The following is a 19620-nucleotide window of genomic DNA, read 5'->3' as shown; positions in this document are numbered from 1 at the left end:
AACCGCAACACACACACACAAACAGCCCTACAAGATGTAAAGTTGAGGGTCAACTTTCCATCTACATTGTAGCTCCAGTTTTTATATATGGCTTGAATAGTTAATATCGATGGAACTTAGGGCTCCTCCAGCTGTTTTAGTGTGGTTGAATTCTGCAACATTTATTTATTTATTTATTGCACTTGTATACCGCCCCATAGCCGAAGCTCTCTGGGCGGTTTACAGCAACCAAAAACATTAAAACAAATATACAATTCAAAACACATATTTTAAAAACAATTTAAACACAATTTAAAAATTTAAAACAATATAAAAACAATTTAAAACATGTTAAAATGCCTGGAAGAAGAGGAAAGTCCTGACCTGGCGCCGAAAAGATAACAGTGTTGGCGCCAGGCGCACCTCGTCAGCAATATCATTCCATAATTTGGGGGCCACCACAGAGAAGGCCCTCTCCCTTGTTGCCACCCTCCGAGCTTCCCTTGGAGTAGGCACCCGGAGGAGGGCCTTTGATCTTGACCGTAGTGTACGGGTGGGTTCTTGATACAATAATAGTACATTATCAGTGGATTTATTCTGCAGTGCTTCCTCACCGGTTCTTTGTTATTGCTGTCTGGTTATCCTTTTCTGCCACAGAACAGTGTTTATTCTCAAGCAAATGTATTTAGCAGCAGCGCAGCAGAAGAAAACCCTGTCTCTTCCTGCAGGCATCATAGTCCCGCGATTGAAGTGACTTTAAAATGCAAATCTGCACATGCTTAGAGTATCCTCCCCTTTTTATTGCGTTTGAATAACTCTTTGCTGCTTGTCTGTTGCTCTAGCACATAAGGAAAGTAGAAGAAGTTATAAAGCATGGAATGCCAGTGGATTGGGGTGGGGGAGAGAAAAGAAATGTTAATGATAAGCTTCGCACGTGAAGTAATATACCTTGGTTAGGTTCCATCCAACTAAATTCTGCTCAGAGTTGACCCATTTGTGGACCTGAGCTTACTTTCAATGGGTCTCTTCTGAGTAAGATTCACATTGGATGCAACCAGTAGTGTAGTGGCAAATTCAGAAATTCAGGGCCCCTTCATGTTAGTCATAGCCATGCCTCCCTTTTTTTGCTGCTGGGTTCAGAATGAGATCTTTGTTAATATGTCTCCCAAAACAACAGATATCCCTAGGAGCCAATCAGCATGAAAGTGGAGAGCTGAAGAGAAGAGATTTCTCAGTGGCTGACTCACTTCCTTTCACTCTGATGGGCTCCAATCAGCAGGAAAGGACAAGGAAGCAGGTTAGAAGACTCTTCTCAGTGGCCAATACACTCCCCTTTCATGCTGATTGACTCATAGGATACTGGAGACATAGGGACCCTGCTGGGACCCTGTTCCTAAAAAAGTAAGGGGTATAAGACCCCCTGAGACCCCAGACGACTGCACCCCTGGATGCAACCCACTGTCATTTAAAGATCTTCTCCCATGAGACCATTAAGTCCAAGGTCTAAAATTCCTTAGCTACACCACCACTGGCATCTGGATGGATCTTTAGTGAGGATTTGGCATGGGAGGGAAAGGGTTAGGTCCTCTTTCCTTGCATGGCATGGTCCTGATCTAGACTGAGGTCCAGTGAGGCTGCTTTATCTGAGGGACAGAAGTAGCCAGTTCTGAGCATGCTTTTAAAAATGTGTAACAAATATAATATATATTCACTAATAGGCAAAAAACCTTGTGGTTTAAGAATGTACCTATAGCCAACAGATATTTCTATCAAACTTTAAAAAGCAGGAAAATTGGGCAGCTATAGTGAATGCACCGGGGAGCGGGAAACCTGACCTCATCTCTGAGATGTTGTATTGCCCTATAAATTTGTCAAAATGCAAACACAATTTGGGTTGGTATTTCACAGTCCAATCCACTTGCTGTGTAGCTTGGAAGAATTTGGTAACATGTTCTTCAGAGGATATGGTGAGTGGTGGCAACACCTGCAGTCAGCCCAAATAACAGAAACAAGACATGTGCTGTGTTGATCTTGTTTTAGCAGGGAGGAAGCAACAATATTAAGACAGTTGATATAGTTCAGATAGTCACTTTAAATATGTTTAATTTACTTTGCAATTTTGGCAAAGTTTCCTATGGTAAATTATTTTCTTTTGCTTCTGTTTCTGTGATTATGTGAAGTATAGTAACACTTTGCATAATCTCTACTAAAAAAAACCTTCAAAGACAATTATGGAATTATGGCACTGACTATTCAGCAGAATCAGAGCCAGTGTGGTGTAGTGGTTAAGGTGTTGGACTACAACCTGGGAGACCAGGGTTCAAATCCCCACATAGCCATGAAGCTCACTGGGTGACTGGGTGAGTTGTTAGGAGACTCCAATTCCCCTGACAGAGCTCCAGTGGCCAGAGTGGTTTAACAGTCAGCCACTCTTCCCAGAGAATTCTGGGAACTGGAGCTTGGTGAGGGCAATAATGGTCTCCTAACAACTTTTAAGCCTATAGACATACTACCCAGAACACACCTGTTCTCATCTGATCTCGGAAGCTAAGCAGGATCAGGCCTGGTTAGTACTTGGATGGGAGACTGCCTGGGAATACCGGGTGCCATAGGCTTAGAAGAAGGCAATGGTAAACCACCTCTAAATACCTCTTACTATGAAAACCCTATTAATATATCCAAAAAAGATTCATAGAGTCACCATAAGTCATAATCGACTTGAAGGCATATAATAACAACAACAACTCTCATCACCTTTCACAAACTGCCCTTCTCAGGATTCTTGGAGGGAAGCCATGACTGTTGAAAGTGGAATAAATGTCTGGCGTAGATGTGGCCTATGTCTTCCAAGAGCTCTAAGACAGTTGATCTCTGGCTTTTCACCTGCTATCTTGAAAACAGACTTAGTTATTCCATACTGTATTGTCAACATCACATAATTTAAGGTAGGGATACTTCCAGATTTTCCCCTTCTGGAATCTGGAGTTCCAAATTACTTTGTTCCAAAGTGCATTGGAACACTATATTGTTTTGACTGCATTTGCACAGTGAGCTGCAGCTCAGTTCATTTCTGAGTCTTTCTCTCCCCCCCCCATCCCCTTTAAGCCAGAGGCTTAAAGAACAGTGCATGGCTGTTTGCAGACAAGGCTTTCAACCAGCCCCTCACTCCACTTTGAAGTCCGGGCAGTTGGGGCTTCAAAGCGCATCATCGCCTGATGTCACAATGATGTCAGGTGACTGACAGGTAAGCATCATCATTGTATTGCCTACCATGTAGACAGTGTATATAATACTGAGCTAGATGGACCAATGATCTGATTCAGTATAAGTCAGCTTCCTGTATTCCTATGCAATCTTTCTCTAGTTGTTCTACCGAATAGACAGCTCAGCATTCCAAAATGCTCCACCTACAGTTTGGTGAGAGGGTTCTTTTTATTGCAGACCTTCTGAGTCCAAGAAGGGTATTGCTGTTTGGTCCAAGGTTCCATTTCAGATACACAACAAATGCACCATTTCCCACCCAGCATCAAAGCAAATCCAAGTCAGCTTTGACTCTGCAAAATGTCGATGAATTCTTCAGAGTAAATCAGCCCTGTCAGGCTGATGTGGAACCGTCACCTCCTTGTGACATAATATAATATGAAATGATATTGAACAACATGCGTTTGGCACTAAATTGTTAGCGGGTTTTAGCTTTGACAGCAGCAAGTTTATTGCTTTAATCCCAAGGTCTTTTAACCCTCTTTGACATAAATTGAGGTTGGCTTTTGTGGAAGGGGGAAAAAAACCCATCCACTTCACTCTCTCTCTCTCTCTCCCTTTACCTAAAACTGCTTTTAACAATTTATGCTCATACATCAGACACTCATTTTGAGTGACAAAAAGGGAAAAAAAGGACAATCTATTAGAATAGAAGGAAAAAAGGGTCAGTTTAGGTTAAGCAATATATGTCTGTCTTGGTAGGCATGTCACAGCTTTTTTTCTCTTGGTGACTACAAATTCTAGGTTGCAGAAATATATTCCAATGGCAAAATGTAAGGGAAGAATAAGAAAAGATAGATTTACTGATTGCACTGGTGAGAGATCGCTCTTTCTCATATTCCATTTCAGTTGATTTGAAATGAACTATTCTCACATTTTGTTATCAAAGTCACTAATACTTGATAGAAAGTTAGAAGCATGAACAACTGGATTTTATATTCCCAAAGTTGGAGGACAACCATTGCATGTTCCTTCTTCTCAGACATCCTTAGTGCATGTTGAATAGCACCTAAGATGGCCTCATTTGAATGTCTGCTACCTCCTCCCAATTTGTGTCTTGTGACTGTGACCAGATGCAGCCTCCCCAACCTCCCCCTCCTACTGCTCTGTTTACCTGTTTACTGCACAGGGATGGGGAGCCCATAGTTCTCCAGATGTTGGACTCCAAGTCCCATCAGCACTATACAGCATGCCCAGTGGTCAGGCATGATGGGAATTGGAGTCCAGCAACATCTGGAGGGCCACAGGTTCCCCATCCCCATAGCATGATGAAGAGTTCTGGAAAACTCAAAAATCTGCTCACTATTTTGTGACATTTTAGTGGGCCTACTCAGGTTATTGTCTCAATTTGGATTTTGGATTTTTTTTTTCTTGTGGGCCAACATGGCTACTTTTCACTTTTTTGAATTGACATTGTATTTAGAATAAGAAAAAGATTATTCATCCTGGAAATATACAGAATTGGCTATATATATAGCCAATATATAAATGCAGAAACTCAGGCCCATGGGCCAAACGTAAACCTCTGGCCCCCTCTCTACAACCGCACCTCCTCTCCGCAGCCCACGCCCCACACCAACCCAGATTGCACCACTTTTGATTGCATTTGACTGGCTTAAATGTGTTCTTGAACTCTGATTGTGCTTCTTTCTTGCCCGGATGGAGAATAGAGAGTGAGTGTGTGTGTGGAAAGTAGCCTACTGCACAAGGGTAAAATTCACATTTGTTCCTCTGCCCACTTTTGCCTCTGAACATGTCCACTTTGGCCTCTTATCTTGGCCACTACTGGCATGTGGCCCCTAGGAGATTGCTCAGGAGGGAATGCAATCCTGGGGCTGAAAAGTGTTCTCCACCCATGTTTATACATTGTTGCTCTGGAACTGCAGAGCTGAAAGCCAGCATATTCCACCACCAGGCAGGGAAGGAATACCCACTGGAAAGAATATCATGGCAAGGGGGAGAGCAAGCTGGCCCCATCCAACAGCCAGAGAGGAAACAGCAGCAGAGGACTTGCTTCCTCCCTCCCTGCCAGAAAAAAACAAACTCTGTGCCATCTTCTAAGGTTTTGGTTTGTATTTATTTAGAAAAACATCATATGCCACAATTAATAATGTTCTACCTCAGGGGGTCAGAGGCAGTGTGGTTTTAAATACCAGTTGCTCAAAACCACAGGAGGGGAGAGTGCTTTTGCACTCAGGTCCTGCTTGTGGGCTTTCCATTGGCATCTGGTTGGCCACTGTGAGAACAGGATGCTGGACTAGATGAGTCAGTCGCCTGATCCAGCAGGCTCTTCTTGAGTTTTTATGTGCTCTTGGGGCTTGGCAGGTGCTACCTGCTGGGCAGGGGTGGCTGACACTCATCATGTCATGCACACTCAGGGCTTCCCTTGAGGGGATATGGAAACTTTGCCTCCCATCGTACTACCTTCGGCAATGGAGGTGATCTAGGGCGGTTTTGCCCTTTGCAGCAGGCAGGAGATATTTCCTCCTCACTTGCATGGGTTATACCTGTACACACTTGTTCTGTGAGATTGGTGCAAATTCTTTATTGTTATATATTAATAAATATAAACTTTATACCATCTCCTATTACATCAAGTGTTCATCGCAGTGTTGGACAATATTTCCTACATCACGCTCCGAACCATAAAGTCTTGGAGTGACCCAGTTGTTTAAAGGGTTATTCCAGGATAGGGAATTGGATTTGAAAGTGCTATTCTGCTCAGGTCCTGCTTGTGGTCTTCCCATAGGCATCTGGTTGACAACAGTTGCTGGACTAGATGGGTCTTTGGCCTGATCCAACAGGATCTTCTTATGTTCTTAAAAGAAAATCAGTAAAACACAGATAAAATCATCAAATGCTAAACACAAGTATACACAACAAAATTATGTATTCATCAACCCTGGATAGGGTTGATGAAATAAATAAGAAAGTTTGTAGCAGATGTATAAGACAGTATAGCAAGGGTGCCTTACTAATATCAATAGGCAGGGAGTTCCAAAGCATGTGCTGCTGACATACTTGAAAGATTGACTACTAGCAAATGCTCTGGAACTGTAGAAAGAAGGGAAGCAGACCCTCTGGCCCTAGCCATTGGCCAAAGGGACAATAGACAACAACTCCTCTTCAAGCAAGAAAACCAGCAAGGGGAGATCAGACTGGCTAAAATGCAATATAAAAGCTTGTAGCTCACCATTGTATTTGCAAATTTGCACACAAAAAAACTACTCGTGAAAATTCTTCAGCATTTTAGTGAGAATTTCTCCTAATAAACACATTTTTGTCTGCAGTTTTGACTGACGTTCATATATTTGAAAGCCATTTTTTTCTGAATAGAATGCATTTTTGTATGTTTCCTCTAAGATATTCATTTTTATGTACATTTTCTCCTAGTATGGTTGGAGAAGTGTATAAAAAAATCCAGGTAAGTGCAGATTTTGAGGAATGATTGTGTTTCAGTTCTCATATTGTTTTCGAAAGTGCAGATTGATTCTGCTTTAAATTAATCCAATTTCTCCCATCCTTAGCTGCTGCCCCCTCCCCCCCGTGCAGTAAGGTAAAACATTTCTCAGTCTTCTTAAAATCCCCAGGTAGCAAGCACTGGCCATACCTGTAAAAAGACGATTTAGGTTACAATCCTCACCCCACTTTCCTGGGAGTAAGCCCCAGTGAATTTAATAGGACTTACTTCTGAGTTGACATGGTTAGGATCACACTATTTGTCGTTTATGAAGTATTTAGATACAGAACCACAGCTCAAACCTAGATTTCAACAAGCCTCCTTAAGAACACCCATCCAGCTCAGTGGGTGACATGATGAAAATTGATGTGTCAAAAGTACGGAATGCATGCAAGTCACCAGTGTGACAAATGGAATTGTTAGGTTGGTGTATTTATTTGCAGCAGATATAACACAAAAATGAAAAAAGGGCAGAAAACTTCACTGTTATAGGCATGTAATAATAACAGATATTAAGTTTGACTATTCATCCATGCACTAGGAGACTCTCGATTGATGTTTAACGGAGGCTCCCCTAATTACTCCAGCGCCAGCATGCAGTTCCATGGCGTTTTCTCTCTCCTCTCCCTTTGACATATTGTATAAGTACCTATGACAGAGGACCTGGCTGGCCACACAGATTTTCAAATAAATCAGCAGCAATGCCAGGATCTGACCCTCCGAGTGGAGAGGCTGCACCTCTCAGAGCCAAATGCCATTCCTTCACCAGGTACTGTTCCCTGACAGGTCCTCTGCCACTTCCTCTGGCCGAGCGCATGGGGGCCCGCAGTCTCCAAGCATCACTCTAATCTTTCATGCATTTAATAGTGGCAGCCATGGCAGTGTTTCCAATTCCCTTCTTCCTTTACAGTTGCAAGCGTGAATTCCACAAACATTTCCAAATCCTGACAGGATATAACTTGGGGAATTCAGAAATAGGGAGCTGCGTATGAATTGAGATCTTGTGCAAGGCACTAAGAAATGGCAGAGGTAGAGTTTGCACATAATCTCCTGGGTTGAGTGTCCAATCTCCCTCCCCACCCCCCACTTTCTCCCTGCCACTAACTCTGTGTATGAAGAAAGAGTAATATAATTTTAAAAGGATCACTCTGGCACTTTATTTTTCCAGGATCAAAGCTGCCTTAAAATCATCAATAGGAATCTTTTCAAAACTTAAACCCTACATTCAGAGCCAGTGATGGCTGATGACCATTGAGGCTGAAAGGCAGGGAGGCCAACAGTAGGTGGAGCCAAAGCCAATGACAGGAGATGTCAGAACCAATGACAGGCAGAGCGAAGTAATTCTAGTTTTCTCCCCATCTTCCCCCTTGCTGAGTTCTACAAGGCCAACACTGAGACTTGGAGGCAGTAGTGTAGTTGCAAATCCAGAATTTAGCAAAAGGCTGCCTCCTGCAGTTCAGTTGTTCGCCACCTGGGGCAGCTGCACACGAGGTTCCTCCTGAGACAATCACAGCAATCAGCATTTTTACTGTGGTGCTGCTTAATGAACATTCCTTTCAAAGTTTTGAAGAGAACTGTAAGACTGCTTTATGCATTTCTAGTGCCACAATTTTCCTTAGCTTTCCGTTATTCTTTCTCATCCTCTTCCCTCCTTCCTTCCTTTTTTCAACAATGATCCTCATCAAATGGTCTGAGATAGCTCCATGTCCAGATCTCCCCTTGGAGACTTGCTGACTACTTAACACCATTTTTCATTTCCCCTACTTATGCATATACAGTCACCCCAGTTTGGAGCATTTGCTAACGGAACACTAAAGACACCCGCCGCCCCTTTTCTTTTCTTTTCTTTTTTGCCTGCAATTCCAATGAAGGATGACATAACTTCAGAAAGATCTGAAATACAAGCCACCATACTCCAAAGAGGAGATTTGGGGAGGGAAATAAAGGCAACATTAGGCCTGAGAAGGGGGTGGGGTGGGAGATTAATTTGAGAGATCAGATAGCCACCTTCAACTATTTGAAATGACTTCCTCTCAGAGAAGATTGGGGAGGGGTATTCTTGAGCACTACAACAGGAAGAATATAAGAACAAAGGGCTTTAAGCTGCAGAAAAGCAAAGATTGATCAGCTGTTGCAGGTGCAGGGAACTTTTGTCCCTCCAGTTGTTGCTGAACTTCAACTCCCATTAGCCCTAGCAAGCAAGGCTAATGGTCAGGGATGATGGGAGTTGTAGTTCAGCAACATCTGGAGGCAGTGGAGACTGGTGGCTCTGATGTCAATGAAGCAGTGAATCCGCTCCAGGTTTTAGTCTGAATTTTTCAGAAGCTGTACAAGGTACTTTCCTGAGCTGGTTTGGAGAATAGGTTTCAGCACCTTGGATAGCTCCTTGAAAGTTCAGCCAAAGGTTCCCCACACCAGAGCTATTGGGAATCCAATCAATCACTGCACTCTCCTGTAGATGCCAACTTATAAGATTCAAGGCACAATTCCCAGAGTGGTTTAACAATAAAGCCCCCTTTTCAGGGAACTCTGGGAATTGTAGCTCTGTGAGAGGAACAGAGGTCTCCTAACAAGTCCCAGCACCCTTAACAGACTACAGTTCCCATGATTATTTGGGAGTAGCCCTGATTGATTAAAGTGGTATGATACTGCTTTACAGTGCAGAAGGGGTCCTGGAGGGCCACATTTGGCCCCTTGGCCTGAAGTTCCTCATCTCTGCTGCACTGAAAGCCAACAGGGAAAGAAGCATCTTCTGTTTCTTTCTGAAGAAGGACAGAGAGGGGAAGGAGTTCAGAAGAGGACCAGCATCAGGCAGTCGGCATTGTTGGGCCATTGCCAAAGCCCACGTCTCAGCAAGGGGCCTGTTGCTGACTACCAGGAATACTGTCAGTGATACTTCTGCCATTGCTACCTGCTCACTCTCTCCATCCCTCTGCCCAAGAGGAAGAGCAGCAGCAAGCAACAGAAGCAAACAGAAGGAACTAGAACTGCCACTGCCAGCTTATTCAACTGCCCTTCCTCTCTGGGCAATGGTGGAGGCTGAAATCAGAGGTAGAGGGGAAACAAGTGGGTGACTGCAGGGAGGAGGAAAAGGTCTCACCAAGGGCATCTTGGCCAAGCTCTCACCAAGGGTCAATGATTCCAAAGGCAAGGCACTACAACCAAGAAGGCCCTGCTTTTTTACTGCCACTTGCTTCACTTCAGGAGGTGGGCACTCTGAGCAGAGCTTCTGGAGATCAGTAGTCTAGACCAGGATTGGGCAGTGTGTGGTTGGGATCCAACTTTCATTAGCCCCAGTCAGCATAGCTGTTGGCCAAGTACAATGGGAGTTGGAGTCCCAAGAACAACATTTGGACGGCCACTGGTTCCTTATCCCTGGTCTAGACTGTGTGTGTGTGTTGGGGACACACACACACACACACCCTCCCACACACACCACACACACACACACACACAGAGAGAGAGAGAGAGAGAGAGAGAGAGAGAGAATTGTTGTTACCCTCCCTGAGTCTGTGCGAAGGGACTGAATAGAAAAGCAACTAAATATCAACATAAAAGTCAAGAAGCCAACATTTCTGCCCAGTCTCCTCAAAGATTCTAATGACACAGATGTATTTGTTTTAATGCATCCCCTTTTGCATCTGATTTGACTTGAACACAGAGCCAAATAAATAAAGGATTTGCCAGATGTAAGCTTCATTGTTGTCAAATCAGTCAATCGGGCCATCTTACTGAACAAACAACAAGCATATCTACTTCTATGCAGAACACTGTTCGCTGCCACTCAAGAAATCAATCACAGAAAGGCAGGTTCCAAAGGGGACTGATATGTTCCCTCACCTGCATCTTACCTGCACACAAAAACCCAACAACTCCTAATATACCTATTCAGATCTCTCTCTCTCTCTGTGTCTCTCTCTCATTCCAATAACTCTGCAACACTCTCTAGTGGAAGCCAGATATATACACCACCTCAGCCACACTCAGCTTGTGCTGCATGGAGGGGGGATCTGTTTACAAAGAGAAGCAAAGCTGACTGAAACAGATCTTGGGCACTGTTGCATGTGCTTTGCTGTGCTTGGGTTTTCTAACACCACATCCAAAACACTTACAGACAGGTCCCTTCTGTTTGAAGCCCAGAGGATAACATGGTACTGAAGCATAAATAAAGAGTGCCACTAGCAAGGAGTTACTGGCAGAAGACAAAACCCTAGCCAGCAAACTGTCACGGCTGCTCCAGAGGGTTTATAAGCTTTATCAAATTGGTGCTGGCTAATTCGCCTTTCAGAGGTGCATATACTGATAACGTTGCTCCTTGTCTTTCTGTGCTTTCAACAGAAAGACAGACAGGTCCCGGGGACAGATTTTTCTACCATGTCCTGTGTTTTCACCAGTAGAGGCATTTTGTGCTGCCCACATATCAGCACATTGAGCTATACATGCCTTTAAGCTAGGAGTATTTAGTGAAATAAAAAGCATTCTGTTTTCTAGTCATGCATTCTCTCCCACGTTTTAGAGGAAAAGCGTTCTGATCCAAAGGAGCTGTTCTCTGATTTGCTATTTCAAGGCTGCAAGTATATGTGCATTTACCCAGGAGTAAGAAAGGCAGAGAAATTTAATGCAGGCCTACCTAATTCACATATTTTAATGCAGACCTCATTTGCAGTTCCTTAAACAGTATGCAGGCCAAAAGGCAGCTATCTTTTGAAATTCACACTTTTTGCAATGTAGTTCTCCAATCAAAAAGCAAATAAAATAAAATACAAAAATACAGACATGTGTATATTAGGAGACAATGTGCATAAAAATGCGTCTTTGTGAAAATACCGAAATGTATTATATTAGGAGGAATTGCTTGCAAAGATGTGTATATTAAGCAAAGGTGTATTTAAAAACTCTGTACACTGTGAGGAATGTGTTCTACAAAGCTGCCAATTTTTGTGACAACTTCTTAAAAATAAAATCTGCACACATGAGAAACAGGGAGAAACCAAAAATGATAAATTCACTTGTCCCTGTTTGAAAGTAAACCATACTAAATTTAGCAGAGCTTACTTCTGACTAAAAATGCAAAAGATTCAGACGTGAAAAGTACTGTGGAGCGAGGTGGGATGCATCTCAAGATTCTAGCTCAAATTTGCTTGCAAAGATTCAAACATATATTTCATTTTTGTTCATTTTTTTCACCGCCACGGTTGTTGTTTTCATCATGGGCTGCTGCTGGATTTAGAAGTCATATAGTGAGTTCCTAAGTATGTTTAATTAGAACTTAACCCTACTGAGTAATAGGATGCAAGCATTAGTAAGTGGGTTTAGCCTTAGAAATGAAGAAGGGTTAGAAATCTTTTAATTGTTCAAGTCAGTACTAAACATTACTGCATCAAATCAGGTGTGGGGAACCTTTGGCTCTCCAGATGTTGCTGACTAGAATTCCCATCATCCCTGGCCATTGAAGGTACTTGCTGGGGTTGATGGGAATTGTAGTTCAGCAACATCTGGAGGGCCAGAGTTTCCCCAACACTAAGTACAATGTATCAATGTATCAGCCATCTCTGCTATCTTTTCGGTGCCTTTTGAAGACTTCCCTCTTTCAACAAGCCTTTTAAGTTGAGACCTATCCCAGTCTGCGTCTGTGTTAGAATTGCTTGTTAATATGGTTTTTCTTACTAATGTTTTTAACTCTTTTAAAAAAGATGTTTTTAAAGCTTTTTAAAATGTTATTAATGTTTTGTTTTAAAGTATTTTAAGGTCTGTTTTTATGATGTTTTAAAGTGTTTTTAGCGCTTCTGTTTGCCGCCCTGGGCTACTGCTGGGAGGAAGGGTGGGAAATAAATAAATAAATTGTGCTTAAGATTTAGGGCAGACATGGGGAACCTGCAGCTCTCCAGATGTTGGTGGACTCCAACTCAGCTCCATCAGTCCTGGTCAGCATGAGGGTTGTTAGGAGACCTCTATTTCCCTCACAGAGCTACAGTTCCCAGAGTGGTTGAACAAATAGTCCCTCTTCCCAGGGAACTCTGGGAATTGTAGCTCTGCGAGGGAAATAGGGGTCTCTTAACAATTCTCAGCAGTACCCTTAACAAACTATGGTTCCCAGGATTCTTTGGCAGGAGACATTACTGTTCAAAGTGGCATAATACTGTTTTAAATGTTTAGTGCAGATGGGGCCAGTATTGCTGGAAGAGGTGTGGACAGAAGCATTTGTAGTTTCAGCTTTGGTGGGAAAGCCCAACAGTGGAGAACATAGTTTCTGAGTACAGCCATGTATTTCTCCACTCCTAAGGCCTACTGAAGACCTTCTTTCAACAAGCCTTTTAAGTAGAGACCTTATCCCACTCTGGTCTGTGTTGGAATTGCTTTTAAAGATGTTTTTAAAGCTGCTTTTTAAAAGATGTTTTTAAGATGTTTTGTTTTAATACATTTTAAAGATGTTTTAAAATGTTTTAAAGTATTTTGTTTTTAAGATTTTTCAGGATGCTTGTAGTGTTTTTGTTTGCCATGCTGGGCTCCTTCTGGGCTGAAGGACAGGATATAAATTTAATAAATAACAATAAATAAAATAAATAATATACTTCAACATTTGAACCTAATGACCCTGATGGATTCCTGCACAGAAATCTTCTTAATCGATTGTTTACAGTAGCAAAGTAATGTGTAGCATATAACTGGAAGACTCACAAGTTGAGTGATAAAGTTTGGGAGATGGTGTGCACACATACTCAATAGGGCTGCATTCAGACAGCAGTTTATTCCATTCCCCAAACATTTCTTTACCACATAATTTCTGCATTTTATTTGATCTTTTAAATGATGTAAAATCCACTTCTGGAAATCTAGCTGAATATAGTGGAAGTTTAGCATTTATTTCTGAGTTTACTGCTTTCAGAAAAAAATCCAATTGCAACCCCATTAACTCAGATAAGCACAGGAGTAAAGTGATGAATTTGAGGTGTTATAGTTGCATAAAGTTCTTTCCTGCCATTTTCATGTTGGAATCATGGGGGAAGAGAAGTGTGCATGTGCAGAAAGGGTGGGGGAATAACGACATGTCCAATGATGTTCATTGTTGTGTCACACCACACACCCACTGGTGTGAATGAAATTTAGTGGGACATGGCAGTATATCAGTCAAAAAGCCACAGTTCCATAATGCAACAGGCACTATAGTGTGCAAGGAATGTTAGAAATTGGGACAGAAGCATTATCATTAAAATCAGTAAAACAAACACAATATACCCCATGTCTGAATGCAGCTGAAGTGCAGCGAACAAAGGATTCCAATTTTAATAAATTAGAATCTTCCAGTTATAAGCACCATAGGGTGACACTGAATGATACTCATGCTCAGGTAGACCCACTGAAATGAACTGAAAGACCCATTGGGTTGTATTCAGCTAAGTCCTACTGAGTCCTAATGAACCTAAGTTAGTCGTGTCCATTCATCTTAATGGCTCTATTCTAAGTAGAAGTAGCATTGAATTGTTGTTGTTGTTATGTGCCTTGAAGTCGATTACAACTTATGGCGACCCTATGAATCAGTGACCTCCAATAGAATCAGTCATGAACCACCCTGTTCAGATCTTGTAAGTTCAGGTCTGTGGCTTTCTTTAAGGCAGCCTTTTCCAACCACTGTGCCTCCAGATGTTGTTGGACTACAACTCCCATCTTCCTGACCACTGGCAATGCTAGCTGAGGCTGATGGGAGTTGTGGTCCAACAACATCTGGAGGCACACTGGTTGGGAAAGGCTGCTTTAAGGAATCAATCCATCTCTTGTTTGGTCTTCCTCTTTTTCTACTCCCTTCTGTTTTTCCCAGCATTATTTTCTTTTCTAGTGAATCATGTCTTCTCATGATGTGTATAACAACCTCAGTTTCATCATTTTAGTTTCTAGTGATAATTCTTGTTTAATTAGCCAATTATTTGTCTTTTTCCTAGTCCATAGTATGCACAAAGCTCTCCTCTAACATCACATTTCAAATGAGTTGATTTTTCTCTTATCCACTTTTTTCATGGTCCAACTTTCACATCCATACATAGAGATCGGGAATACCATGGTCTGAATGATCCTGACTTTGGTGTTCAGTGATATATCGTTGCATTTGAGGACCTTTTCTAGTTCTCTCATAGCTGCCGTCCCCAGTTCTAGCCTTCTTCTGATTTCTTGACCATTGTCTCCATTTTGGTTAATGACTGTGCCAAGGTATTGATAAGTTAAATGTCTTCATTGTCAACTTTAAAGTTACATAACTCTTCTGTTGTCATTACTGTAGTCTTCTTGACGTTCAGCTGTAGTCCTGCTTTTGTGCTTTCCTCTTTAACTTTCATCAGCATTCATTTCTAATCATTACTGGTTTCTGCTAGTAGTATGGTATTGAATACCACCTATTATATTAGAGAAGAAATGCGGAACTTGTGGTCCTTCATATATTGTTGGACTCCAACTCCCATCAGCCACGGCCAGTATGGCCAATACTAGTCATGGAAGTTGGAGTTCAGTAACATCTGGAGGGCCTCTGGTTCCCTAGTCCTCAGTGGCGGCTGGTGTCTCCATGTCAGTGGGGCAGTGGAATCGACTCTTGGTTTTAGTCTGAACTTTCGAGGAGCTGTTCAAGGTGCCCTGACATGGAGACACCAGCTTCCACTGCTGATGGTTCCTTTTTGGAGGAAGGGCAGGATATCAGCACCTTGGAGAGCTCCTTGAAAGTTCGGACTAAAACCTGGAGCAGATTCCACTGCCCCACTGACAGAGAGACACCAGCCGTCACTGAGGACTAGGGAACCTGAGGCCCTCCAGATGTTGCTGCCACTGCTAGTCCTGGAGAGAGAGTGTGTAAAAATATAGGGTGATTGTGTGAGAGGTTTTTTTTTAGTTTAGATATAGCTTTGTGGATGAAATTATAAACATGATAGTTTATCAGTATCTACTGTTGAAGCGCAACTATTATTAATCACAGTGACATAAATTAATACCCCTTGCTTGTAAGCACATGAAAAGTTTTGCTTTGCTGTTTTAGCAGGGGTCTTCTTGTTTTTTTCTTCTTGCCCGTCCAGAAGTGGAAGCAGGAGGGCAGTGATTCTGTGGATTCTTTTCTATTGCCACTTCATAAATCTACTGCTTGTAATTATGCCTCTGGGGTGGCTTGCTTTTCAAAAGAGATGCGCTCCACTCCATTTCCCCTTTGGGTCTCGGCTGCCTCACAGTGTCATTTGTGCAGCATTCCTCCATGTTGGGTTCATCATTTTTGAAGCTTCTTCAAAGATTTCAAATGATCACCCTAATGAGCGCTGCATATGTGGGGGCTAGGGCAATTGGAGGATGTGTTGCCAAATTCTGTGCCTTTAAAAAAAATCTGTGGGGCATTTCGAAGCCTGCTCTCATAAATCATATGTGAAAACATACTAATTTATTTAGTACACTGCATGTCGTTAGGACATCTCTTGAAATAAAGAAAATTTCTTTTGCCTATTCATATGCCTGTTCAAGCTTGGAGATCCCTTCTTCACTCCCCTTCTGCAAAATTTCTGGGGCCTTATTCATTTTTTTATTTCTTTGTTCTAATTTCCTCTCCCTCTATTAGATGCTAAAAGCAGGGTTCTGTCTTACTCGCATGGAGGGTGCATCAATAGTGCTATAATAAAGACTAATGGCCCAATACTGTTATTGGCTGGGGGAACCCTTCCGCTACAATTAGCATCATGCCTCCCGGGAGTGATGCTGCATGCCAGGTCAGGAATCTGAACCACGCAGCCACACCCCATGTCTATTACTTTAAGACTTGCCGGCCCCTCCAATAATTGGGTCTATAATTTGAGCAGGTAAGTTGAGGGTGGAGCTTGAAGGAAGAAAAAAGGTGGTATGACTACACATCAAGGGGACCAGTTGTGGCTTGTGAATTGTACTGACGGTGCGAAAGGGTGATCTGCTACTGTCAGAGTCCTGCTAGCTCTCTCTTGAAGGCTGACACCACTGTGGACAGAAGAACCAACTCTCCCTCATCAGCCAACTGTTTGTCAAGAGCAGGGCTGGGGGAGGCTTTTCAGCCTGAGAGCCACATTGCCTTCAAGTGGCCATATGCCAGGAGTGGGTGGGCAAGAGGCAAAAGTAGGTGGAACAACGTATGTAAAATTTGCCTTTGTATAGTAGGGTAGTTTCTACACATACTCAAACACCCCTCTCCATCCAAGCAAACAAGAGCCATTGAATTCAAGGGCACAGTCCAGCCAGGCAAAATCATTCAAGGAGAAAGTGGCTGGGGAGGGGGAGCAGTCCCTGGAGAGTTCCAAAGGCCATATGCAGAAGCCTGGAGGGCCACATGTGGCCTCTGGGCCTCAGCTTCCCCACGCTCAATCCAGCGCCTCTATGACATTTGCCTCAGAGATGCCTTGGAGAAAGGCCTCCTCGTGGCAAATGGTGCTAGTCCTTACCATAAGGTTCAGAATTGTTTAGCACATGGGCTGTTCAGCATCGCATTATGTGTCTTTGTCCTTCTTTGTTTAGCTTTCAAGAATGCTGAAAACATCAAAGAAATGTTGTGAGGTAGGAGGTTGTGTTGCTCTCATTCAACTGTTCAACCCAGCTGAGGGCTGTTTATTGGTGCTGCGTTGGGAGCCTACGTATGAAGAGCCCTGCTGTGAGCATGCATGGTTTTTTTTAAAGGCAATAAAGACCCCATTGGTCACCCTGTATGGTTAAGCCCAAATAACCCTGCCCCATAAAACGACTTCCAAATACTACTTCCCATCCCCACCCTCCTTGGGCACATCTCTACCTTGCTCCTAATACCCCTCAAACAGCTGAAATGCTGGTCTAGTGGAAGGTGCAGCCAGCACTATTTCAGGAATTCAAGGAAAGGATGGAGTCATTAACTCCCCCTTTGGAGGCATTCCCCTGAATGCTGGCCCACCTCCTGCCCACTGTGCTCTTTGTGTGTGCCTGTGGACCTGGGCGAGTGGGTGGCATCACTTAAGAACATCAGTTCAGTTTATTGCATTTCGGCCATAAGCCATTGCAAAACATACAATTTAAAAGGAAAAAACATACAAACATGCATAAAATTGTTAAAATACATAAAATAGCTCAATACAATAAAATTTCCCCCCTGGCTTATACCTTAAGGGCCTTGAGGTATATAACTCTCAATTTTCTTGCTGCCAAAGCAAAGTTGGCTACTGCCTGCGTGGTAGATCTATCTAAATCTGCCAGGAGAAGAAGCATTTGCTGCTCTGTAGTCAAGTCCCTATAGGAGTTTATGATTGGGGCTAGAAATTTCCTCCTTGGGTCATCGTATAAAGGGCAGGTCAATAAGTAATGGGTTACTTCTTCGACCACCCCGCAACCTCGAATGCACAATCGCTGGGAATAAGGGGTCTGGGAATATCTCCCCTCCAAGAAAGCAGATGGCATTGTTTGAAAATGGAGTTCTGTAAAGGCTTTCCGGAGGGGAGCACGTGTAAGTGTTTCGAAATATTTAGAAGTGGCGTGGTTGGGTTTAAGGGCCGGGAACCATGGGGAAAAGGAAGAGGCTGCTATTGCGGCTCTGTCTTGGTTCGCATCAAAATCAAAGACTCTATTTTGGAGCGTACTGGGAGGAAGAGATAGTAGGTTCTCCCAGTTAAGCTCATATGAAGACAATAGGGTTGACACCATTGCGCTCGGCTCTCTAATCGGATCTGTTCTTGCCAACAAAGTCGAACCAGAGAGGATTCCTCCATTTGGAGGATTCTCCTCCAGAATCTCATTTGTGCCAGGTCAACTTTGGCCGCCAGAGAGGGCTGTCCTAATTCAGCTCTCAAATGGGCCGAGGGGACACCGGGGGAAAGTCCGGTGATCTGTCTCATTAAGGAGTTTTGAAACACCTCTAACCTTGGCTTAACCGTCGAGGCCCATAGCTCTGTGCCATACAAGATCATCGGTAAAGCCTTGGCCTGGTAAATTTTCAGCATGGGATTTACCAGTTGGCCCCCCACGTGAATAGAAGAAACGGCGAATTTGGCCAGAGATTCTGGCGTTTATCAGCTTAGTTTCCTCAAAATGCTGCTTCCAGATGGCATTGTAGCTGAGATGTAGGCCTAGATATTTAAAGGAGTGTACTTTTTCTAATGGCTGCCCGTTTATAGACCATCTGTGGGTTGATCTCCTATTTTTCCCACAAACCATAATTTTGGTTTTGAGATGGTTTATTGCCAAGGAGTGTTCCTTGCAGTACTCAGACAGCCTTGCCAACATTCTTTTCAGGCCGATTTCAGTTATTGATAGTAACGCAAGGTCATCTGCATAAAGGAGGATGGAAATCTTCCTTGCTTCAATGGCTGGGGGGAATAAGACTGGGGAGGAAAGGGCTGGAACTAACCCGTTCAGATAGAAATTAAATAGGAAAGGGGCCAGCACACAGCCCTGTTTTACTCCCCTACCCACAGGGATTGGATGTGACAGTGCACCATTTAGACCTAAGCGTACCTGGAGGAAGTTATCCTGATGGAGTGACTTAATTAACCAGAGAAGCCTTCTGTCCAAGTTTGATTGGTCCAGTTTGGACCAAAGGAGATTTCTATCTATTGATCAAATGCCATTGAGAGGTCCACAAATGCCACATAGAGTGAATTTGATGGGGCGGTGGTTGCCTTCCTAATTAGGTGGTGTAAGATAAACACCTGGTCTATGGTGCTTCTTCCTTTCCGGAAGCCTGCTTGTTCTTGATGGATTATCTTGTTGTGGGCGTCCCATTGCAAAAGTTTGTTCAATAGGTAGCGGGCATACAGTTTAGAGGCTACATTTAGAAGGCTGATCGGCCTGTAGTTTCTGGGATTGGTAGGATCCCCCTTTTTATATATCGGAACTATGATACTAGTACGCCATCCCCTTGGGATGTTGGCAGTAGAATTAATAGCTGAGAAAAGAGTTGCTAAAATAGGGGTCCA

General features: G+C 43.1%; 1 pseudogene; it reads left to right on the top strand.

The window, feature by feature from the left end:
• Window positions 1-2475: 2475 nt before the first annotated feature.
• Window positions 2476-2594, top strand: LOC133369495 (5S ribosomal RNA; annotated as a pseudogene).
• The last annotated feature ends 17026 nt before the right edge of the window (window positions 2595-19620 follow it).

This window comes from Rhineura floridana, chromosome 13, assembly GCF_030035675.1.
Source record: "Rhineura floridana isolate rRhiFlo1 chromosome 13, rRhiFlo1.hap2, whole genome shotgun sequence".
Taxonomy (NCBI): Eukaryota; Metazoa; Chordata; class Lepidosauria; order Squamata; family Rhineuridae; genus Rhineura; species Rhineura floridana.
The sequence above is the reverse complement of the archived record's forward strand: the minus strand, read 5'-3'. Positions and strand labels throughout refer to the sequence as shown.